At 39.2% G+C, this 25,288-nt stretch overlaps 1 protein-coding gene across 1 annotated transcript in view; it reads left to right on the top strand.

Annotated features, from left to right (window-relative positions):
• Positions 1 to 539: 539 nt before the first annotated feature.
• MAP9 (microtubule associated protein 9) overlaps positions 540 to 25,288 on the top strand; it is a 1,126,417-nt gene continuing 1,101,668 nt past the window's right edge. Inside the window, exon 1 of the mRNA XM_044063500.1 lies at positions 540 to 824. The gene's annotated coding sequence lies outside the window, so the exon portion shown is untranslated. The remainder of the gene's footprint in view (positions 825 to 25,288) is intronic.

Below are 25,288 nucleotides of genomic sequence, written 5' to 3'. Positions count from 1 at the left end.
TAATGTTTAATGCTTGGGGATTGAGATATGTGTCTCCTATTGTCAGTGTTGCTGTGTTACTGGTACTAGAAATACTGGATAGCTTCTACAATAAGAACATTGCAAACCTGATCTTTAAAATCCTTTAAATGTCCTTTCAAGAAAAGTCACACAACGATGAAACTTATACATTTAGCCGTTTTCATAACTAAAAGTTCTGCCCACAAGCTTACCACAACGACTACTAAATACAGACACTAGGGGGGGAAGTAATATGGTATTACTATTACTTCTTTGACTATTCTTGAGCGAAGACGTTTTGCTAAAGAGAGGGAGGGTGACAAAAAAAAAGAGAAAGACAGAGAAATGTCTAGAATCTGGTCCATTTACGCCTTAGCTCGTCTCCCGTAGCTCACCGTGAACCTTAAAATTCTTGTACTGCTTATATTGCAGTTCTTCGGAAGCCTGCTGGAGGGCTCTATGATCCGGAAAAAGAGGTAATATTCTGTAAAACGCTTTCACCAGCTACAGGATTTGTGGGATTGTTGTACCATGTACTTCCGGTGTTTCCGCGTTGCCTAGAAACCACATAGCATGCGCTTTGCATTTTTCACATTCTTGAGCGACTCATACTAATCTTTATTATTATTATTATTTTATTTTTGCATGCATGTGTTTCTTACAGTGGTCTAGGACGGTAACGTGTTGCTGGTTATTTTGAAGTCTCCCTCACCTCATAAATGTAGCATTTTACTTACATATTTACCTGGAATCAGAGAAACAAGTTTCTTGAACCGTGGAAGCGAGGAACGAATCATTGATCAGATAACCCTGCAGCGTTAAAGGTAGCCTAAATAATACATTTTTTTTTGCTTCGTTATTATATCGCATTTACTTTAAACATACTATTAAGAAAAATTATGCTAAGGCTTCATGTATATGTTCACGCTGTTTGATGTAGTTCTGAGTCAGACATTAAAGATTTCTGTAGAAATCTTGAATCATGGTATGCTATGCACCATAGCGCTTAGTTACGTTTGCTCACAGATCCAACCAATTGACTGCTCCATTAAGTATACCTTTGATTTTTTTCCTCAAATTTTAAGTTTGTTCCTTTTAATCCCTCCTAAGACTGTCGACTTTGGGAGAAAAGGTGGTGAATTGCACTTTAATGACAATAATTCGATGTATCGACTTGTTTTATTTTAGAAAATGTGTATTAATTCACATCCTCCTTATTCTGTCAGTGTTTCAAATGAATACTACTATTTAAAAAAATGTCCCTGATTATTTTTGGATTTGCCTCCGATTCTATTGAGATTCGTCCCAGATTCGTTGAGACATATGCCATTAATCAGTACTGCCTCAAGTGATTCAAGCTGCTGTAGTGAGAACTTGCTTATTATGGTTATGGTTAACAGCCGTGATACTAGTCCATGGCTGCCCTGTTTTGGCTGGATGAGCATAGGAAGTGATATGCACCTTTTGGAGTGCAACTTTTTTTTCCCAGAGAGGGGATTGGCATAATGGTTAAGATCTTTATCTTTAAAATACAAAGTTCAAGTTTGATTCTGATATTTGTTTATTGGATATAGCCTAGTATTTGTTTATGAACTTGTGTGGTTCTTACTGTTTTGCATTGTGTGTGTGTGTGTGTTATGTGTATCACTTTCTTTCTTTATACGACTTGCTTGTATCATAGTCAGTAGTATCCAGGTACTGTACTGAAGTTTTGGCATGGATAGGTATGACAAATGCTAAATAATAGTAGCCAAGAAATGCAGACCCTCTAAACAAGACCTCACTACATAGATACAGAAGAGGTACCAAACCAGTTGTTCTGTAACATTTACCTTAAATGTCTACTTTAAGATGCAGATTACAAGGAGTTAATCTACTTTTACCCTTTCGTTTATGTTATTTTATTTATGCATTTGTTAATCAGGCAGGTGAGAAACTCCAATGCACCTTTCTAGCCAAAACCTGGGATAGCGGAATCTAGTTACTCTATTAGTACTGGATGATGTAATAAGTCTATCTAACTGCTCTGCTTCTGATTCTGACAGTTTAACTCTGCTGTATTTTACTTTATAGCACTAACCAAGCAATGGCTAAAAATTAATTTTTGAGGTCCTTGTTGTTGTTGTGTCTTTCGGCTTTTCCCGGTTAAGGGTCGCCACAGCGGAACTCTGGTCCGCTAATGATTGGCAATAGATTTTTACGTGCCGAGTTGCCAGCTCTGATGCACAACCTTCAACGAAGGTACACCCATTCACGCATGTCTCCACACAGAAGACGCTCTAGCTGAGAATCGAACAGGACAACGTCTTACTGTGAGGCGACAACGCTATCGCAGCACTACCACTGCAGTTACATTTTTGAGGTCCTTGTACTTGGCTTAAAATAAATAAGAATACAACATAAATACAAGTCATGCTTTGTAAAGGAATCTCTAATTTACATTTTAGATACCTTTGTATTATTTCTGATTTAAGTGTTTCACTTTTAATCACAGAAGAAAATGTATGAAAAGTCTGCTTACTTTTAAGTATATGGAGTTTGTGTCTCTGCATTCCTATTCATTTCCATTAGTATGCTTAATAAGTGATTAAGACCACCAGATGTTATGAACTTTGAGCTTTATTTTGTGAGCATTGTCATAATTCAGGTTTTGTATGAAAGAAAAAAAGTATTAACTTGGTGTTGTGTGTGTGATTGTAAGGTGCCTTCTTAGCCTTGGGTTGGCTGTATTTGCTTACTTGGACATTTGCTTATAGAACAGAAGAAGAAGGTACATTGAAACAAGGCTTATTTCTTTCTTTGGCACTGTTAGTAGTGTTGATGCACAGAAACCATACAAAATTAAGCTGGAAAGTCACTTCTTATAGTTTGTGTTTGGAATCTTTTGAGCATATGTATTTAAAACTGAACATAGTGTACACCACTGCTGTTTCTATACTTTGATTTGCTTATTCTGATGATATTACTAAAGCAATCTGGCCATTTTGTATTTTTGAGTTTGTTGCTTTGACTTTGCCTTCTCATAAATGACAGCATTACTCATTTGTTTTCATCATTAAGTGTTTCACTTTCCCCTTATCACAACTGCAAGAGTACAACCATAAGGAAAACATGTTTTAGGAATTATATCCTTTCTTTCCTGCCTTTGCCCAATTCTTTATTGTCTCTGGACAGCATTCTGGCTTTCTGGAAAATCTTGCAGTACCTATCATGCACACACTTTGCTTGATGAAAGTCATAGATGACAGGTACTTGTATCTAAGACATTTATAGCCTTAAAAAGACAAATTAGATGACTGATTCTAGCTCCAAGCCCCCAAATCTGATTTTATTATGTAATTTATAATTCACAAATAACCAACTTCACACTGTATGCAGAATATATAGCCTGAAGCTTTTGTTCTGAATTTGAACAGCAGCTGAAGTATCTTGCCATTACTGAAACTCAAAAGAAGTCACTGAAAGGATGAACTCTTGCCAAATACTGTGAAGGAATATACACAATCATACTGCTCTCTTTATGTTATGTGAGAAACATGACTGCATAAAATGTTCTTCCCTTTGATATTATGGCCAAGCAGATCAGTGTGGAAACCAGAGACTCCTTCTACCATCATGTTATTTGAGGGAGAGTATGACGAACTAAAAAGACCTACAAACTACATAAAGTGGTAAGGGGTAGCAGTGAGCAGCAGAACAGATCAAAATATAAAAAGATATGTGCATTCAGGTCACCCATTATCAACACCAATTCATGTTCACCATATAAGAAGTAAGGAAAATAAAGCCAGGGAAGGCAGCAGGCTCAGATGAGGTCACAGCAGATATGATAAAGATGTTGGGTTACACAGGGGAGAAATTGTTCCTGAGGGTACTCATAACAGCATGGAGAGAAAGGTGTATCTCAGATGACTGGAGAATAAGCACACTAGTGCCAGTGGGTTCAGTTCACAACTGTGGGCAACACAGAGGTATCAAACTCCTATCACACTGCAGGAAAGTTCTGTATAGAGTTAGTGATAGATAAATATGCAGTGTAGTAGAAAGTAAGATGTGAGATGAGAAGTTTGGATTCAGATCAGGATGCAGCACAAATGACCCAGCATTTGCAATGTGACAGATATTTGAGAGGAAGCTAGGAGTGAGGAAAGAGTCTAGCTTGACATTCCTAGACTTGTTGAATGCATATGACAAGGTCCCTGGTGGTTTGAAATGCCAGAAGCATTGGTAGAATTAGAGCAGGTTATGTACAAGGATGCAGTGTCTCATGTATGAACAGTATTCGATTTCACAAAGTGGGTACCAGTGGGAGTAGATGTGCATCAGGGTTCAGCTCCAAGCCCTCTGCTGTTCATACTGGTGATGGCTTGCATTAGCAAACAAATCAGAGAGGCAGATCAAAGATCAACAAAGTTGCTGTATGCAGACTATGTGGCATCACAGGTACACTCTGAGCAAGAACTTCAGCAAAGGATAGGTGAATGCAATACAAAACTGAAAGAACATGGGATGAAACTGAGTACAGATAAGACAGTTGTAGGGGCAGCAAATGGGGGAATCAGAAGAAGCTGATAATGGAGATATAAGTGAAGTAGTGGAACAAGTTATCAGCTTCAAGTACCTGGGAGGGATGGTTAAAGAGAAAGGATGTCTGAATTAGGAGATCAAAGATAGACTCAGAGGGCTGCAGCCAACTTACACAGTTTCAGGGGTAATGTATGACAGAAGAATGCATAAGAAGCTGAAAAATAAGGTGTACAAAACAGTGGTGAGACCAGTACTACTGTGTGGTACAGAAACTTGGGCAGTGAAGATAGAGCAGTTGAGGAAACTAAAGGTGATGGAGATGGAGTGCCTGAGATGGGTTGTAGGATGCAAACTGTGGGACAGATGGAGAAATGAGGACCTAAGAGCAGAAGCCAAAGTAGCTCCACCTGCAGAAACGGTCAAAGAGAACCGACTACAGTGGTTTGGATATGTATGCAGAAAAGCAGAAGACAGTCTGATGAAGAAGATTTGGGACAGACAGGAAGAAGGTAGGAAGGAATTAAGGAATCTAGGAAAGAGGGGGATGGATTGTGTGAGAGAAGACAGAAGACCTGTGTCAGTCAGGCACCACTTTTGAAGAAGTAAGCAGACTGGCATTGAATAGAGAGAGATAGCACTGACTCAACACTCCTACCCGGTGTAGAAAATGGGAAAAGGAGGGGGGATTGTTGATGATGATGATTCAAAAGGTTTTAATCTTACAAACCTAGTGCGATAAGTGGCAAAAAGGGATAGCTACCTACTGGCACTAATCAGGGGGAGATGTAAAATAGTTATGAAGAACAATGGGGTGATGCCATTTTTATTAATTTGATTTTTTTTGTACTGTGATTACTGGAGATGTTGTGGAAACTTTAATGCTCTTTTACTTTTTCATAATATTACTTCATTATTCCATGATATTCGTTTGACTATGCCTTTCTGTTTAGATGTGCTTCTTTTGTCAGAAAGAATGATTTTTGTGGATATTTAAGCCATTTTAACGATCACTCAAGAATAGCATAACATTCAGTAAAAACTGCAAAGGGATTAAAGGGTGCATACTATTCTTAACAGAACCCTGTTAAGAAATAAATAGAAGATAAATAATGATGCAGTATCATTAGTATTGTATATGACCATAGATCTGCCCATGCACCTCTTTTCATTCACTCTTTGGATAAAATGTCTTTTAGTTCCAGTGTAAAGCTGTCCAATACCTGTCCCATTGAGTACATGACTCTGTGGCTTTATTATGATATCTATGGGTTCAGTGTCACAGCAGCTAAAACTAAATAATTAAACTTAAGTCATGACTTTGTTATGCAGCTTTTATATTCACTTTCTCTGTTTGTGTTTTACTGTGCTAATGCTTAATTAAAGGTTTGTTTAGTGTAGTGCTCACCTATGGGCTGCATTTTTTTCTCTGCACTGGGGGCTGTAAGATTGGGGCTGTCTTCTCTATTTTACCTTTGTTCCAAACTTGGCTCTCATCTTTCTCTGAGTTCTACCTCACATTTTTGTCTGACTTCTTGTAAAATGCTTGATTTTTTTTCTGGTGAATCACTGAGGATTACAGTCAGTCAGCAATGTAAAACATTTAAAGTTTTTTAACTTCTTACTCTTCAAGAAATGCAAACTGAAGCAAAATCTGTCACACTGTTAACTTTAGAGTAGATTTAAAAAGTGTCCCTAATCTTTGGACATTTGTCTCTAATTATTTTTAGTGTCATCCCCAATTCTTGAACAGAGAAGTTGAGCATTAGTCACCTGGAATGATTTGGCATTGAACAGCTCACACTAAACTACTTTGCTGCGTCTTCATCTGATTGCATCCTTCACATGAATTCCTTGGCCATGCTTGGTGTAGCACTATTTACACTTGTTTCATGGAATTTTGGTTGAACACCACTCATCTGTCTGTACTTGGACCACAGATCTGTCTCCCCTAGTATGAGGCCACTGAGAAGCCTCTAAGACTGATGTGGCACTTTGTGGTCCATAACAGTTTGACCTAAGCTTCGGTATTTGTATGCTTAATGAAAACTTCTGGTGTTCCCTGCTTGATTTCATTTTAGCTTGCCATGCTAAACAAAATGGTTAAATCAAAAAAACTGCCCATTTCAACTGCATTTCTTGAATGTGCACAGTGCAAAATGTATGTAGTTTCTGCCCTCTGGTACTTGACTTCAGATGTTAACACTACTTCAAAAATGCAGTGGTTTCAGTCTACTGTTGTTTTTTCTCACTTGTACTTCCCACTCTATAAATCACAAAAGTTTTGCTTCTTCCATGTAAAGCATAATAGTCACTCAGAATTGTATGGACTGATAACCCAAATCACATGCTGATGTCGAGCCTTTATTGTGCATCTGTACTAATTGTTTGTTTGTACACCCATAGCAGAACTGTGCATCTCATATCCTCTCTATTTAGATCACAAGATCCTAGGAAGGTACTAGGCTAATGGCCCAAGGGCTCTTACAAGCTTAATCAAGTTCTGCCCTTGTTTCCACTATCAGTACCTATTGCCCCTGTTCAAGAGAGGGACACAGGAGGAACCCCCGGGTGACTTTACGGTTACCCATCCAATCGTCCAGATTGTGGCTGAAAAGGGCCAAAGAGGTGCTCTGCTTTATATGAATTGGGGGTCTGTTCCATAGGTGTGGTAACCTCTGGGAGACAAAGCTGTCCCTCCAGCAGGTTCTATTAATGTCATATACCAGTTTTAGGTCTTTAGAGAGAGTGACCCATGAGCCATTGAACTTACAGATATGCAGCATTTCCAATAAAGCAGAGTCAGAGATTGCCTTAAATGCAAGGCAGAGATCACCTCTGAGTAGTCTGTATGAAACAGGGTAAAGTGACAGTGATTTCTGCCAATCCACATAGGACAAATGCTGAAAACCTTATTCTCCTTGGGAGGAAGCGTTGTAGTCTCTGCAGGTGCTTGGAAAGGTAAATACCAAATGTGGTGTTGTACTCAATTGTTCACCTGATGAGGGAAGAGTACATGGAGGTTATAACTTATTTTTTTCTGGAGACAATGCCCTTACTTATGAGATGAGCAATATAGAATGCATTTTTTACTGCTTTTGAGACATGATCAAAGGTAAGGTTGCTGTCAACCTGTGTGTCCAGGTCTGTCACCACTTGAGTGCATGCTTAGGGTGTTTCTTTTGATGCAGTAGTTAGCTGGAACATTACTCTTACTGAAAGGGATGATGATACATTTTTTTTTGCATTGAGTTTAAGGCTGTGACTTTGGCACCGATCATTTGTTTGCATAAGACCGTCTTGTAGAATGTTGACATCATGTGGAGATTCTATGACCACTCCTAGTTTGCAGTTGTCAGCAAACTTTGTCAGCCATAGACCTTTAGTTTTTGCTTGTATTTCAGAGAAATAGATTCCAAACGGTAGAGCTTCCAGGACTGATCCATCTGGAAGACCACTGGCTACAGGTCTGCTGTTGCAGGTGGATTCCCCTATTTTGACTGTATGGGTCCTATTGATGAGACAGTTAGTGACCCACCTAACAATATAAGGGTTGATATCTAACTGGGTGAGTTTGTCAATAATGCCCAAGTGGGGAATAGTGTCAAAAGCCTTGGCCAAGTCCAGGTAGGCTGTATGCACAGTCCACCTCCCCCCCACCCCCATCCAGGGCTCTCTTGACTGTCTTGAAGAAGACCACCAGGTTTAAAAAGCATGATCTTCCTTTGACAAATCCAAACTGAATAGGATCAAGTGTTTGGAGATTACCTATATCTTTGTTGATAAGATCCATGATGATTCTCTCCACTGCTTTTCAGATAAGGTTTGTCTGGCTAGTAGGTCTATAGTTCCCGGGATCAGTGGAAACACTGCCTTTGTGCAAGGGGATAACCGTTGCCATTCTCCATTAAGCTGGGTTGAAGCCAGTGCTTAGACTATGATTGAAAAGAGTACCCAATGGTGTTGCTAGTTCTTGGAGCCCATGTATGTGTTGCATGGTGATAACATGTCATGTAAGACACAGCCTGGGATGTTATCAGGTCCCATAGAAACTGTGTTTTTGGCCTTGGAGAGGGCATATATGGCCTGCACTCTAAAGATACATGGTGGGGGACATGTGGAAGGAATGTCATGGAGTATGTATGGTGGGGACAAGGAAGTGAAATTTTCACAGAACCTGTCAGCTAAAAGGTTTGCTATGTCCACAGGCTTCGTGTATGTGGTATCATTAACTACCAGTTCAGCACAGATTTGGGTCTTACCTTTTAGGCTATGGATGTAACTAAAGAACGCCTTATGGTTGTCGTTAGTTGAGGACGCTAATTTGGATTCGTAGTTTTCTTTGGAGGACTTCACAAGAAGTCTTATTTGCTTGTTTAAACTGAGGAGGGAGTGTTTCCAGTTTAGGGGCATGCTCCCTCTTACTTTTGGACAACAATTTCTTCCTCTTATTATAAAGTCTGTTAATGGCAGCTTTCCACCAGGCAGGTTTGCTCTTCCTTGAAGAGCTTGCTTGTTTAAACTGAGGAGGGAGTGTTTCCAGTTTAGGGCATGCTCCCTCTTACTTTTGGACAACAATTTCTTCCTCTTATTATAAAGCCTGTTAATGGCAGCTTCCCACCAGGCAGGTTTGCTCTTCCTTGAAGAGCTTGTTTTGGTTCTATCAGGTATGGCCACCTCAATGCAGTTATACAGGTGTTTGTAAAAAGCATTGGTGTAGGACTCTGCATAGTTGCCAGCTTCATCTGACGGGGAGGTACAGTGAAGCTATTTATACCGTCCCTTTGAAGGATATAAACTGTTTTGGAGACGTTTTTTAGTTTAGTTGCTGCTGGGGGGAAGGGGGGGGGCGGTCAGGTGTGATAGTTACTTTGAAGGAAACTGATTTGTGGTCCAATCTAACAAGGGAAGACCTCACAGTGGGTGCTACAGCAGTCCCTCATATTGGTAAGCAGCAGATCCAGGATGTTGGCGCCCCTAGTTAGGGTGTCTACCAGCTGGTCCAGGGCATTGGAGTTAATGAACGCAAGGAACCTTTGGGCAAGTGAGTTTGAGTACAGTACCCTGCCAATGTTTGGGTAATTTAAAATCACCCAGCACCATGGTGTTTGGCTGTATCTTGATGGATTCCAGTAGGTCCAAGTAGGCAGAGTGGGTGTCCTGTTTCATGGAAGGTGTCCTGTAGCTGGCAATGACTTGAATAGGTGTCCTACCAACAGTTAGTTGCACCTGTAAGTGTCTTCAGGGAATCATACTGTTTAACCAATCTGGTGTATTTATCTTTAATGAATATTGATACACCTCTTCCTTTAGTATTCATGCCTTCCATTCATGGTCTGAATGTGTGGTAGGAGGTGTAACCCCCAGTATGGCTGGTGCTCTCCACAGCCTTGAACCAGGTTTCCTGTTCATTTCTTAGTTTGTGATAACTATGACCAATTAACTCCTCTTGATCATATTTTGTGTAGTCATTTTTACAAAATACAAAGCTGCAAACTCTTCAAAGAGTGTATGGCCAAAACTCAATGCTTAAACAGTAAGCTTCCATATATATAACTCCAGAATAGTGATTTCTTATATAGATGCTAAGTTAAAAAAAATCAACATCATAACTACAGACTATATAAATTCTACTATATCTTGATTATAAAATAAACAAAGAATGTTCTCCAGAGTTATAATGGTAAAAAATATCCTGATTCCTTGTATTATGGGAAGGGGACATACTAAGCCTGTATTAACAAAACAGATTTACTGATGTGACACTTTCTCAACGACTGAGGTAAGATCTGTTTTTTTCCAGCAAAAATCATGTGTTCCATGTACTCCAAGATAGCATGAACCTGGAGTTAGAGTACACATTTATTATGGGTGTGGGGGCAGACTTTTATCAGGCATGCAGGGTTAACACCTGTCTTTGCAAAAACATGTATTTTATATTCAATAAATTCTATGGGGTAACTAAATTTTAGTGATAGAAAATACAGCAGTCGATTCTGAACTACTTGAAATTAGAGCAACATGCTTGTACTACATCTTTATACCTAAAAGACCAACAATTTACATTGTTTTAGACCTAGTTGCATATAGTGTTGTCGATAGTTTTGGAATCGGTTATGCTACATTAACTGATTAGGGGCTGCCTTTGAATCATGTACTACTGCCAAGTATGTGATGTTGCACATCATATCCTATCTTACTGACTGGAGAACTTGCAAGATTTACACAGGTATGCATTGCATGGTGATAATAACATGTTTTTAATACTTTTATGGTTTTAGCCAGGTGTAGTGACATGCTGTTTTTTGTTTTGTTTCACTTCTTTTCTAAACAGATACCCGCCTTGACTGCTCTGATCTTTAGGGACTATATACAAGTTATTATTTTAAGACTAGAAATATACTTCAATGACTGTCTTGTGTGCTACTGTCTGTTGCAAAATTTATGCTGTCATCTCATTTATCTTGGTTCTTAAGCATTTGGATGCTGGTATAACCTCCCGACTCCATGTTTATGGTGATATAACTTCATTACCTTATCATATTTTTCTTTTGTTCACAGTGCAGTCTCTGTTTAGTTTTATGTGACGTGAACTGCATTATGTGAGTATGCTCGGTATAGCAAGAGGTTTGCATAAACTGGATGAGGTAAAGCCAACGGAAATGCAGGCATCAGTTCTGATTTCTTGGCAGTCAGATATCCCACTGGATGCTTAGCTGCAGTCTTGTGCCGCAGCAATTAAAGGAAGCTGGCTGTAAAGAAGGGTTTCTTGTCCACCCACTTTCTGTCTTTTCATGCTCTGGAGTTCATCTCTGTTTGACCATCAAGTATACTTAGAGAAAGCTAGAGTCCTGAAGAAAGACAGGAGAACACACTTAAAAATTGTGCTTGTAGTGTAAACCTATAAAGACTAAATACTTTATAACAAAATACATTTAAATGACAGAAGAAAGTCAAGAAAGTATGGATAAACTTTGCAATATTAAAAATATCCAGTGGCATACTCATACACATCTCTCCAGATGTTTAAGAATAACTGTATGCAGCTAGTTCGTAGATCCTTAGCATATGCATGATCAGGGGGATAGAATTCCGCAAGAGTGCCCAGTTATTGAAACATACAGGTTCATAGGTGTGTACTAGGCTAAAAACGAATGACCACTAGAGCCTTTGTAAACCTAGCCATGCAGCAGGGGCTTGGAAAATGAAATATTTACAAGCAGGCAAATGTGCTTCTGTGGTGAGTTGACTTGCAAAAGTTGTGTATTCTTCTCCATAAGGACAATTTCTGCAGAAATTCATAAATTGATTAGAAGAGTACAAGGTACTGTATCTTCAGCCCCTACCTGCAAGTAAGTGGTCTGAAGTGTGCCTTACAGGATAGCTAAAGCAAATCCTGCTATACATGTAGATTGGGCATGCAGTTTGTACTGTTTAGAAAATGTGTGAAAGGGTGTCTAGCTAGCAGCCTCAGACATGCTCTGGGCAAGTACATTCTTAAAAAAAGACTGCAGCAGTTGCAGCAGTAGCTACAGACCTAGTGGAGTTAGTGCTGACCTCCCCATTGAAACTCTTACTTTTTGTTATGACCAATACATTAACGAAGTTGTCTGACCATTAGAGTTGGCCTGTTTAGTTCTAGACAACTCTATCTTCTTGTCATAAAATAAGCAACTTTAATCTTTGAATTTGAAAATGCAGAAGAGTTGAGGTGGGCATAAGGCGATATATTGACAGCTCTTGGTCTTACTTTCAGACTGTACAAGAGGAAACTTGACCATATTGTTAACATACTGGTATTCTTACCATTGCTGAAGCTTCTAGTCTTTTATCTTAGGTTCACAGGTGAATACTAGGCTAACTGCCCTGTAGAGTCATTTTGAGTCTAGCCAATAACCTGAGATCAGAATTAAATCTTGTACCTTGTGTCTGTAAGATGAAAACATTCTAAATGCATATGGCATCAGGCACACCATATAGTATACTCCCTTTCAGAGTTAGAATTAAATTATTTTCTTCGGGGATATGTTTTGCAGATTACAGTTGTCACATTGTTATACTTTTTCACTGTTCTGCATTATTGCATACTATGTTTTTTTTTCTTTTTTGAGGGAAGCATATGTATATATTTTATGTTGCATTTCTTTTACAATTTCTTGCTTTCCTTAGATATATTTTATTATGAAAATTAGGAAGCACTTAAGGTACTTTTGGGTGGCATACAGAAACATAATTTCGCATTTAACTTCATGAATCCTTACATTATTGATCTGTCTTATTCAGTGGTTTATGATGTCTTCAGCACTTAGACTTATGTGCGGTCTCTGTAGTGGGTAATGTTCTTGACACCTCATGTCTAAGTGACTGAAAACACTGGGACACATAAGTGATGTGAGACCTTTCATTGGATCACTACTGTATATTTTACAGTTACATGAGCTTTTGCCATTACAGGAGTCCATTGTCAGGAATTAAACGGAATTTAACTCCTGATGAAATACTCTTTTCAGTTGAAAGCCTGAATAACTGTAAAACCTATGTCCAAAATAAGGTATCACATTGTGTTCTTGTATTTTCTGTTACTGGATCAGCTCAACGCCAACATTTCTCTTTTTTTTTTTCTTATTCCATTTGACTGATGATCATACAGTTTTTTTATGTTCTGTGTGATCTTGACTGTAAAACATCTGTGTAGACCTATCAGTAGACATGACTTTGGGCATCCATTGGACACTTTGGAAAACCTTTAAATGTATGGACAAAGTCCTTATTTCACACTGTGAGGCATATTCATTTAGAAAAAAATGTCTCCTGTTTCTTTTCAGTGGTTTGCTTTCTTGTGTTTTTCACAACGGATATTATTTCTTGTCATGGCAGCTCTGCTTATTATCACATGTTCTTTTCCCTTCATATCAGATGGAGTTTCACCATACTTATTATAGCAGAATCTCTGACTTTACTTTTCAGTCTCATTCTCTTAAATCTGATTTTGATTTTCAGGAGGGTCAACAAAGAAATAGCAATAGAAATTATTCCTTTTAACCCATGAGCCATTAACAGTTGAGCAGATGATAGAAGAACAGCTTACAGTGGAGTATTCATTTGTTCCAGTAGCCACAGTTGGCAGTCTTTGTTACATGGGCTTTTATTCCTCTGTGCCTTCTTCATCAACTTGACCATTAAATGGTGCAAAGTTGGCAATTGCCATAATATGGAGACATTTTCATTGCTGTCAAAGTCTTTTAAACTCAATGCTGACGTAATTCATGGGCGGCGCAGTGATGCAGTGGTTAATGTTGTCTCCTCACAGCAAGAGGTTCTCTGGTTTGATTCTCAGTTGGGGTGGCTTCTGTGCAGATTCTGCATGTTCTCCATGCATTCATGTGGGTTTCCTTCAGGTACTGTCATTTCCTCCCACTTTCCAAAGACATGCGTGTGGAACATTTCTCCCCAGGCGTCCACTGAAAATTCCTGGGCAACAAATGTTAAATAAATAAATAAATATTGTAGACCATTACTGGATACAATCCCATATGAATTTGCTTGCTTCAAGACAATTGCTTTCAGTGCATTGATCATATCTTAATGCATAGTGTCCGCTTTATGATTGCTGAAGACTTCAGCTAATTGTCGGCTGAGATCAGATATACATTCCTTTGGTTTTGCACTGAATCTTTCACAGTCTTTCACCATGGTCTACTTGGAACTGAATATGAAAATCCTCGTTTGTCTTGGATTGTTATTGAGATTATCATTATATGCAGTACATACAGTTCTGAAATTTCTTTTTCTCTTTAAAGTAACACATCTTATACCCTTTCGTTATACTTTTGCTGAGCCCAAATGAGACTCATGTTTTCTGTCCAAAATTTCTTGTTTCAACTGATTTGACAGTTTATCTACTTTGATTAAGAAACATTGTATATGGATAATTTCTTTGAATAAAAAATAATGCTCCACATTTTTCCTTATAGCAGCAGTCTTCTTCTGGTCTCCATGGTCTTTCGTAGCAGCTTCATGGAACATTTTGCATTTCCTTTTTCTCAGTCATTTCTGAAGCTCTGTAATTTATTTTCTGTCTTAAGTGATGGTAAGACCTAATAACCAGTTAATCTCAAAACAAATGTCTTTTCTCTTGCATGTTTAAATAACTCAGCATATCTGTTGCATAAATATCACTCCCTGTCTTATAACTTAACTCTTGCAGCAGGATTCTCTGCAACCTTGGTACCCTGTGCATCAGCTTCTTAAATACAAGTTGCATTGACTTATGATCATAAGGCATCTTCTGTGAGATCACTGATAGATTTACTGTACAACAGCAAGTCAAATGCCATCAAAAATACTCAGTCTAGGGATCTAAACTTCTTCTGCAACATCAACAGAATGGTTTGGAGGGATGGGTATATCTTAAAGAGAATACTACATATTCAAGCCAACTTAGATCTATGGATGAGAAACATAAACCCTACCACGGGACTGCCCTCTGCACTACTAATGAAGAGAAGCAGCTCCTAAATGCGTTATCCCATGCATGGGTCCCCTCAAACTGTCTATGATATGATCCCAGTTATGCTCACAGTTATCGTCCATGGGAATCAGTAAGGCCAATCTATAAACAAATGGATGTTATTTTGAGCACAAAAAGGGAAATTGGCTAGGGTTAGAATGGCCCACAAGAGCAACTATCCTAGTACTTGCCTATGAAGCTATGAACTCATGATCACTTTTAATTTGAACTTCTTTCCCACAAAAAGCTGTTCAAACTTCTGTCAGCCATACATAATTGCTTGTCATTGTTTTACAATATGAGCATTTTTTACAGTCACTAAATGATCTACAGTCATAGACTTCTTTTATCTTCTTGCAAAACACTGCAACAATTCAATTTTTCTCAAATTGATCTGAAATGTGAATAGATTACTCACATAAAAATATTTCAGGGTAGGTGCTCCGGTCACTGAGGATTTGAGTTATTAAACACTCTTGTTCCTCTTCACTCTAGTACCTTTGCAAATTTTGTTCTAAAGGTTTCTGTGGTGACACATTATTTCAGTCATTCTCAGAATAAACTTAAAAACACTGTATCTTACTCTGAAATCACAATGTTTATCTTTTAGTGGAAGTAACTGAACTATAGCTCTGACTTTCTCACTGTCTGCCTTCAAGCCTTGTATAGTTAAACTACTGCCTGACTCAACTGTGTAATTCTGATTTTATACTTTATTTTGTTCAGATTGTGGTTATACCACCTCATTCATTTAAGTAACAAAATCAGCCTATTGCCATGCTTCACAATAGTATATCAGCTGTAATGCTAACAACACCTTAAATCCTCTATGGTTGTCTATGCATCAGCTGCTTGAAGTACTTCAGGCATTGACAAAATACCAAATAGAAGCCTAAACATTTTTCTTTGCATATAAGCTTATTGAGAATCTTGCTTGCTAGTCTTAATTTGTCAAAATCCCTTATAAGCATGAAGTACACAGAAACAATATGTATGTAGTGTTGGAGCGACCAGTTTTTCTACAATATAAAATGGATAATATCCTTACTTTTTATAGCTTTATTTAAGTCTTGAAGATCCATGAATATGACGGTCTTGCAAGGCTTCATAATAATAACCATACTCTTCAGCCAAACAGGAGGCTTGACCATTTCTTATTTTTTTCTATTTTATTCTTATTTATTTAAATTTTGTTTAGTGAGTAGAGCTCTGATCACAAGTTACTGACTTTTGGTTCAGACAAAAAAATACAAGGAAAGTCCAAATTACAATTCCTGAAAAATAGCAAGAATATAATTAACTGTACTTTACTGATGTATGTATTATCAGCAAACAAAGTATAAAGAATGTACACAATAGTAATATGTATAGTATTTACAATAAATTGAAACAATTCACTTTTTGTTTATGAAGAGTCAGAGTCTGAACAATGGGTAACTGTTATGCAAGTTAGAGTGAAAGTTATGAGAGAGGAGTGAGAGAGGTTAGAGTTTGGAAGCAGGAGTTATGTCAGTAGGATGAATGGACTGGTGCAGTTGAATGTGTTCTATGAGGGCAATAAGAGTGTGAGTAGTTGGAGAAATAGCAAGTGATGTAGGTGAGAAGATTTGTTGAGAGGCAGTTACACTTGACTGATGAGAGGAGTCCTAAATGTAGGAAAAGATAATGTGTTATTTATTTGTGAGAGGATACTTTCCCAGAGTTTTAGACCCAGAATAGATTAACAGTGATATCTGTCTACAATGTAGATTAGTTTTGGGGAATTGTATGTGGGTGGAGTCGCTGTGGTTCATGAGACTGTCTGATTAGTTTTGTTACTAGAGAAAGAGAAGGACCAGTTGACTAGGACTTGGTGTTTTATTGGGCAGGAAGCTATTTTGCCTTCTTCAGCATTTCACAATGGTAGTCATTTTGAGGTGCTGTCAGGACTGACTTTAGCAAAATACTGAGCCCGAATAGCTGAAAACAATGGACTTGCATATACTAAGTCTGAGATGGTAATTTCTCATTGTTCCATTTCTCAGCTGTACGGCTATCTTGGAGTTCACTATATAGAAGTTCAGGGGTATGAGATACATGCCCCCAATATCAGAAAGTGCATGGGATTTGTCATCTGTTCTTCTTTTTCAAATTATTTATTTGTTTATTTTTATTTTTTTGCAATCTTCGATATTCACTCATCCAGGATGTTGGCACTTGAAGTTACAAGTGCTGACATTTCAATAGGAAGCCATGTGATAATTCTGCAGATTTTGTTGGTTAATGTTTGAATTTGTTTGCAGCTTGTTTGTGATGCTGAGGTCGTGATGGGGTAGCCATATTCAAGTTGGGAAAGGAGAATGCCTTTACCAATGACAGTTCTGGATGTTTTACTAAGAAAATGAGCAATTGTATTGGCCCAAAATAGGAGGGAGTTCACCTTTGTCCTTTGAGTCGAGGAAGAAGTTAAGAGAAGGGTCTAGTCAAATGCTTAGGTATTTGAAAGAGGTAGTATTTTCTATGGATGTGTTATTGTTGTGGTCTTAGATATGTAAAATGCTTTTGCATTTTTGAGTTTCTAATTGGTACTAAAATTGTAGTTTTTTTTTTCTGGAGTTCAGAAGGATGTTTTTTATTGGAGATCTATTAAATTAGAGCTAGGAAATCAGCTTGAACGTTTTTCTGAAGATTGGGTAATGAGTTTTTATGCTGTCTGCAAAGAGTGGGACAGGAAATGGAGATAGATCAAGGGGAAGCTTATAGAGGCGTAGTAGAGGAGCAAGTATGGAACCTTGCTTTCCATACTGTACAATACCCTTTAATTTTTACCTCTGAGTGTCAACTGAACATTTCTTGGGAGCTTAAAATATTTATCTAAATACTATGAACACCTGACACAGAGCTGAAACCAGGAAATAAATGCTCGTAACTGTGAAGCTTATATCAAATCATTACTCTTTACATGCATTCCATGAATTTATTTTATCTCTATTTTCTGGCAAGGCTATAGTCCCAGACTTTCAGAAGAGATGGAGCTTCTCTACTAGCCATCTGAAACTATATGTTGTATTTCTTATTCTCAAATTTGCAGCTAAACTGTATTGACCCAATGGTTGGTGATTCCTGATGAAGCTGAATATGTAAGAATGTGTAGAGGGAAGGCATCAATTTATAAAAAAAAAATTATAAAGTGAAATTCAGAATGTTGAGTTCTCAAAACCTTGAAATGTTTAGGTAAAATAATGTATTGCAGTTTCAAATGATTGTGAAATAAAATACTGCAAATGAAATGCATAATGAGCTACACCCATGCATCTCTAGTCTGTATGTACTTATTCTGTGTTTACTGTATAACTAAGTATTACACTGTAAAATCTAATGAGAGTCTGAAGTTGTAGCCCCCTACATGGGGTGTTTGGGGGGTACTGTTTATACAGTACATGTTTTGTTAAAGTATGCATTGCTTTTAGAATTTTCTTCTCTTTCCTTTTTATTTCACAATAAATTGACATTTATTCTCTTATTTGAAGTTTCAGTGTTTTGAAAAATTAGTATTTTGATCTGTGTTTTAGGCTATTCTTTTTACCTGCATTCTATCTTACATTAAATACCATTTCATTGAAATACTTTTGGTGTTGTCATATTGAATATGGCTTTACATTGCACTTTATATCTTTGGTTAATTCTTGTTTCAAATTGTCTGTGACACATTTTTGCACAGTGCTCACTATTTCAGCATTTACTTTTCACATCAAATTAAGTATTTTTTCTTGGCTTTGTTTCATCATATTGATTTTGTTAGGTTGTTGATTTGTTTCTTACATTTTACATACATCAACATTTTTTCTTTTGCCGCAGCTTTTACATAACTGACTCAGTGCATGCCATTTCTTCTGTTACACTTATGACCAAAGCTTGTGCATAATTTACCAGTGGCATGCTTTCATTATTTTCATGGCTGCCATGACTGTCCTGGCTAAATTTCACTCTTTTGTCCATTTTCCCATTGTTTCTGATCTAGTGCAACTTTACACAATTCTAACTGTTCATGTATCCATTTATACTGAAATGGAGCAATTTCACTTACTGCACAGCCATCAATTGCGTTATTTAATGTACGTGTTCACATCATGTGTTGCCTGTCAATTATCATTTTTGTATAGTACATACAATTCTGTCAAATCACATAACTTGCCAAACTCACTGTTTTGGGCTTGATTATTTAATTCAGTAATGTAAGCATTAATGTTTTCTGGGTGAAACTTTGCCCTCATGAAGTACAGATGGAAGCTTTATTGCAGATTTCCCTTGGCTTACAGTACTTGTTGTCATCACAGGGGTCACTTTCTTTTTCCTTCTTCTTGAAACTGAAACGTGTTGTACACTTTAGGTATTTCTGCCCCTGTGACATGCAGAAATGTGAGACAATATACCTTCTCAAGATATTTCTGTTCAGAGACAAGAATGAATTGAATTTTAGGATCCACAATTTAAAGTTTTCTGAAAACAGAAATTGACTACAGAGATAGATTTCTTGGAACTGGACATGTACATTGCCTTAAATGAATAAAACAATGTCCTTCTTCAGTTTTGACTTTACTTCTGGCACAGTGTAACTGCTGTATTTGAATATATAGAAATGAGGCTTAAATGAATTGATATGCTGCTGGCACTTCTAGTTTTATTTTAAGATTGTACAGTAACCCACAACAACCTAAATCATGTAATTAATACACATTTATTCTTCATCATAAATCACTCAGACTTTACAAGTGAAATAAACACTGAACAGCCATGTATTGCATAATTATTTCACCTCTATTTTCTTCTTTATGAACAAAAACAGACTGCTGGATTGACTGGTTCAAAACAACATCACAATCTACCGTAGTACTGAAGATTGAATTTAACTCTGATACATTGTCCCTGTAGAAAGTTGAGTTTAGGTCATTGTGCATCCGTACTTATGGATGAGGAATCTTCCTGACTTATTTTACTCTGCTAAAATGTTTTTCCTGGAAAAGTATGCATTTTTGACTTGGTTAGTGTACAGTTTCCAAATGCGAGTAAAACATTTTGTGCATGATTAGAAACAAACAGTTACAACACAGTGAACAAAAGACAAGCATACCATGTGAAAAGGACAAAAGACAAACATACCATGTGAAAAGGACACGTTAAAGATTACAAAGTTAGCACATTACTGAATAACAAATTTATAAGGTTACAATATTAACATGGTAAATAACCATTTGCATACAATATACATGTTATAGAGAGTTAGATGAAGAGCACAGTATTGTGTGTGACTTCTGACTTATTGCTAGACTGAAAAAGAAAAAAAGATTGCTTTCATTTACCAGATCTGAGCCATGGGTAGGTGCTACCAGACAAATTGAAAGCCTAAGGTAAAATATACCTGTCTGGTGTTTTGCTGCAAACTGAAAAGTTGTAACAGGTAGAAAAGGCATACAAGAAGATATCTGTACCTTAGTAGATATTATAGGCAAGTCTTACATTGAATAAAAGTAAGCAGAGTAGGCAGGAAGATTTAAGTATATTCACACACTGAGAACATATGGACCATTTAAAGAGACTTGATTTTGTTGTATTTGGTGTTTTAGCTTCATTCACAGCAGACAAAAACCTGTGTAGAAAAATAGATGGTTATTTTTGATTAGCTTGAGTTCCTTCAGGCTGTTAAAATGGGGTTGGGAGGGTGGTCTAATGGTTAAGGTGTTTGTATTACAAGCACAAGGTGCAGGGTTTGAGTCTCATAAAATATAATTAGCTAGGCTTAAAATGTCTCGTAAGGCCAATTATCCTAGTACTAATCTATGAACCTATATATATAATATTGTATATATAATTTACAGTGGATATGAAAAGTGTGCACACCCCTGTTAAAATGCCATGTTTTTGTGATATAAAAAATGAGACCACAATAAATCATTTCAAAACTTTTCGCACCTTTAATGTGACCTATAACCTGTACAATTCAATTGAAAAACAGAAAAATATAAAAAATAAAAAATGTACAATAAGCTGGTTGCATAAATGTGCACATCCTTAAACTAATATTTTGTTGAAGCACCGTTTGCTTAATTACAGCATTCAGTCTTCTTGGTTACACACCTGCCATCAGTTAAAGGGACTCCGATTAACCTCAAATAAAGTGTAGCTGTCTTAGTAGGATTTTCCTGATATTTACTCAGTTGCCTGCTACAGCAAAAGCCATGGTTCGCAGAGAGCTTACAAAGCACCAAAGGGATCTCATTGTTGGAAGGTATCAGTCAGGAGAATGGTACAAAAACATTTCTACAGCATTGGGTATACCATGGAAAACAGACAGTCATCAAAAAGTGGAGAAAATATGGGACACCTGTGATGTTGCAAAGAACTGGACACCCTTCCAAAATTGATGACAAGATGAAAATTGGTCAGGGAGGCTGCCAAGAGATCTATAGCAACACTGAAGGAGTTGCATGAATTTCTGGCAAGTCCTGGTTGTATACTACATGTGGCAACAATCTCCTGTATTCTCCATATGTCTGGCCTGTGGGTTAGGGTTGCAAGATGGAAACCTTTTCTTACACAGAAAAACATCCAGGCCCGGCTAAAATTTGCAAAACAATACATCAAGTCCCCAAAAGCATTTGGTAAAATGTGTTGGTGCAAAACCAACACTTCGCATCACCAAAAGAACACCATACACATGATGAAGCATGTTGGTGGCAGTATCATGCTTTGGGCTTGCTTTTCTTCAGCTGGAACTGGAGCTTTAGTCAATGTGGAGGGAATTATGAACAGCTCCAAAATACCAGTAATTTTTGGCCCAAAACCTTCAGGCATCTGCTAGAAAGCTGAAGATGAAGAGGAATTTCACCATTCAGCACGACAATGACCCCAAGCATACATCAAAATGGGGGGGGGGGCATGGCCAAGATGTCCAGAAGGTAGCAGCATTTTTTACTAGCTCTGTCTTTCTAATTCATTCCTGACAGGAATTTTAATTCCTATTTATCCTAAAACTGGATTTTTTATCCTAAACAAATTTTTTAAACAATATATTAGGATAAAAATTAGAAAATTATGCTTAAATATTAAATTTTCCTGTCAAAAAATCTACTAGTAATCTTCAGTAACAGAACAACATGAGCCATAACAAATCTTCTCAACAAGAATCTTCATTTAAAAAAAGAACTTCAATCATTATCTAATATACAATAACTCTCTTCAAAACTAGACAAAATGGATATGAAAATAGATAATTTTAAGGAGAAATGTACGCAGCAAATGGATATCATACATGAAGACCTCACTCAACAGAAGAAACAGATATCAGGTATAGAAACTGCTATGAATGACATTGATACTAGAACAAAGGAGAATGAGCATAATGTTGAATTTCTATTGAAACAAAATACTTTTCTTCAATTAAAAGTAGATGATCTAGAGAATAGATCTCGAAGAAGTAATATGGCTTACCCAAAGGTATTGAAGGATCAGATATGGTGAAATTTCTATCATGTTAAGTTGTCAATCTCGCCTTCATTCTTGCTGGATGGGTTCGGAGCCGATCCTCGGCTCCGACTCGGCACTTGCTTTAGCTTGAGAACTCCTTTTACCAGCTCGAGGCAACCCTATATCCCATGATGCAAGGCGGAACTACCCCAGATCTCGTTTGCCGCTTAGCGAAAGAGGTCTCCTTTGCCAGCTGAGGTAAGTAATTTTCTTGTCAAAAGAGAAAAAGCTTAGTTAGGGTTTTATTTCCCCCTTGTTTCCATTTTTATAGTCTGTAGTGTGTTACAGCCCACCCTATTCCCTTATATTTCAAAACTTTTATTTCCTTTAGTATAAAAGTTTAGTTAGGCCTAAACCCCATTGGTTAATCCCTACCTGTGTGTTGTGTGTTAGGGGATTAATTGTGTGTGTTTGTTGGGGTTTGTGTGTGACTTCCTCCTAGGATAATGTCTGAGGAAGGCAAGGTCTCAGGCTTCAAGAAGTGTGACTCGTGCTGTCAGAAAATGTCTCTGACAGACGGTCACACTTCTTGTGTTTACTGCCTGGGGCCTTTGCACCTGCAGGACTCCTGTGCTTTGTGCCACTCTTTTAGCCAGACAGTCCTGCAGGAACGGAGGAATAAGCTAATCCTCCGTGGCTTACTTAAGCCAGAAGGTTCTCCCTCTAAAACAGGGTCTGGGAAACCTTCTAAGCCACCGAAGGCTCAGGCTTCAGTATCCAAGCCTCCTCCGGTGGCTCCGGCTGGAACCGATCTATCTGCTTCAAAAGTAGTGGGTTCGGCACCGACTGGTTCCGACACCCGGTCTACTGTGGCCTTGTCGGCTCCGGCTGGAGCCGACACCTTATCCAGCATCGGGCCGAGACCTTGGCTCCATCTGGAATTCAGGGGACTTCGGCTCCGATGATTTCGTCCGAAGAGATCTCGGTCCCCGCCGTTGCAGAGTGTCCACTCGGCTCCGGGGTCTCCTCATTTGTCGGAGCGGAGCCATCGGAGCCGATCTTCGAGATCTTCCAGGCTGTCTGACCACGACTTAGAGAGGGTGGTAAGCAGGCTGTTGAAGTCGCAGGCACTGGCCCAAATGCTCCATAGCCCGTCTCAACAGACTTGGCTATTGTCTCACCCTTGAACTTCCTCCTCCGACTCCACACCAGAGTTCGGGCCGGAGCTTCTCGGGACAGCGACTGTTTGGCCGGAGCCGATACATCCTTCGGCTCCGTCGTCCTCGGCTCCGATCTCCTCCTTGAGGCCTTCCTTGGAGGGATCCTGTTGTCGGGTTTCCCTTGTCGGCTCTGAGGGGGCTAGTGGCATCGGACCCTTGTCCGACCCCGCTCTCCCTCTCGGGGCTTCGGCTTTGGTAAGCTCGGCACCGACATCGGCCTCGGAGCCTTCCCTCTCAGTGGAGCCGGAAATTCCTGTATCCTCGGATCGGGGATATTCCGGCCTCCCAGGGAGGGGAGCCTTTGAGGTGATGAGGAGTGTCCTGGCCTCTGAGCCAGGTCAACGGTCCATCCCTCTAGCTCCTCCCTCTTCAGTGCCTGTAGACGCCTCTTGCCAGCCTCTTGCTCTCAGCCCCAGGGATCCATCGCCCCAGGTTTCCCCATTGGGAATTTCCTCCTCTTCTGAAGTTTCTCCTGATCCAGCAGGTGAACCCCCTCGGAAGAGGACGTGTAAGAGGAAACACACAGACTCCCCCGAGTCTACTACATCGGATACCGACTTAGATGAGTCTGAGGGTTCCCCACGGTCCCCCTCTGAGGATGTCTCCTTTTCAGACATCCTTGAGCTCCTCAAACAGAGGGGGAATTGGCCATCCATTGATCCCTCCGAGGATGAGTCGGTATACCTGGAGGCTTTTGGATCCCGACCCTCCACCTCCTGGGTGTCTCCGCCTTTCGACCCACTTATGCAGGTAGTGGCTCGGAAGGCGTGGGCGGCTCCAGATTCTGTGGAACCTGTCCCCAGGAGACCATCCAAATTTATCACGGCCCCTACGGACAAACAGTTTCTTTCCAAGAGCGTCTCTGTGGATGCTATGGTGGTGGCGGCCACTAAGAAGGAACTGGCGGATCCTTCAGTACCTGTCCATCCTCCTAACAAGGATTCTAGGACCATGGACAGGTATGGAAAGCGGATGTTTTCTTCAGCGACCTTTGCTATGCGTTCGCTGAACTACCTTTGTCACTTCACCAGGCTTCAAAGAGATATTCTCAAGGAACTGGGTGAAGTGGTCCAGGATCCTTCTGCTGCTGGGGCTCAAGAAAAGATTGCCTCACAGCTAGCAATCCTAAATTCCCTATCCAACTCCTCCATGCGGCTCATATCATATGCGGCCGATGGAGCGAGCAGGGCCGCAGGCACAGGAGTTGCTCTTAGACGCCAAGCCTGGATGCGGCTTTGTAATTTTGCGGACCCCTTTAAGGCGTCCTTCACCAATACCCCCTTTGATGGTTCGGCTTTGTTCGGACCTCAGGTGAAGGATACCTTGACCAGGTGTGAGCAGGACGGTAAAACTCTCTTTCTGCCGTTGGAGTCCATTTTTCCACTCCTTCTAGACCATATCCCAAGGGTCAGAAGGGGGGGAAGATGTGGTTCCGCAAAGCCCAAGGAGCTACACCGGACACACGTGGTCAGTTTACCCCCAGAGGCAGAGGGGGTAACAACAATAGACACCGCCCTAGAGGCAGGGGGGGTCCTCAGAACCAGGGCAACAGGGAGTCTCTTCCTGAGAAGCCCTTTCAGCATCCCTGAGG

The sequence above is a fragment of the Protopterus annectens genome, chromosome 2.part1, assembly GCF_019279795.1.
Source record: "Protopterus annectens isolate FY-2018-M chromosome 2.part1, PAN1.0, whole genome shotgun sequence".
Taxonomy (NCBI): Eukaryota; Metazoa; Chordata; order Ceratodontiformes; family Protopteridae; genus Protopterus; species Protopterus annectens.
This window is presented reverse-complemented; position numbering and strand designations above follow the sequence as displayed.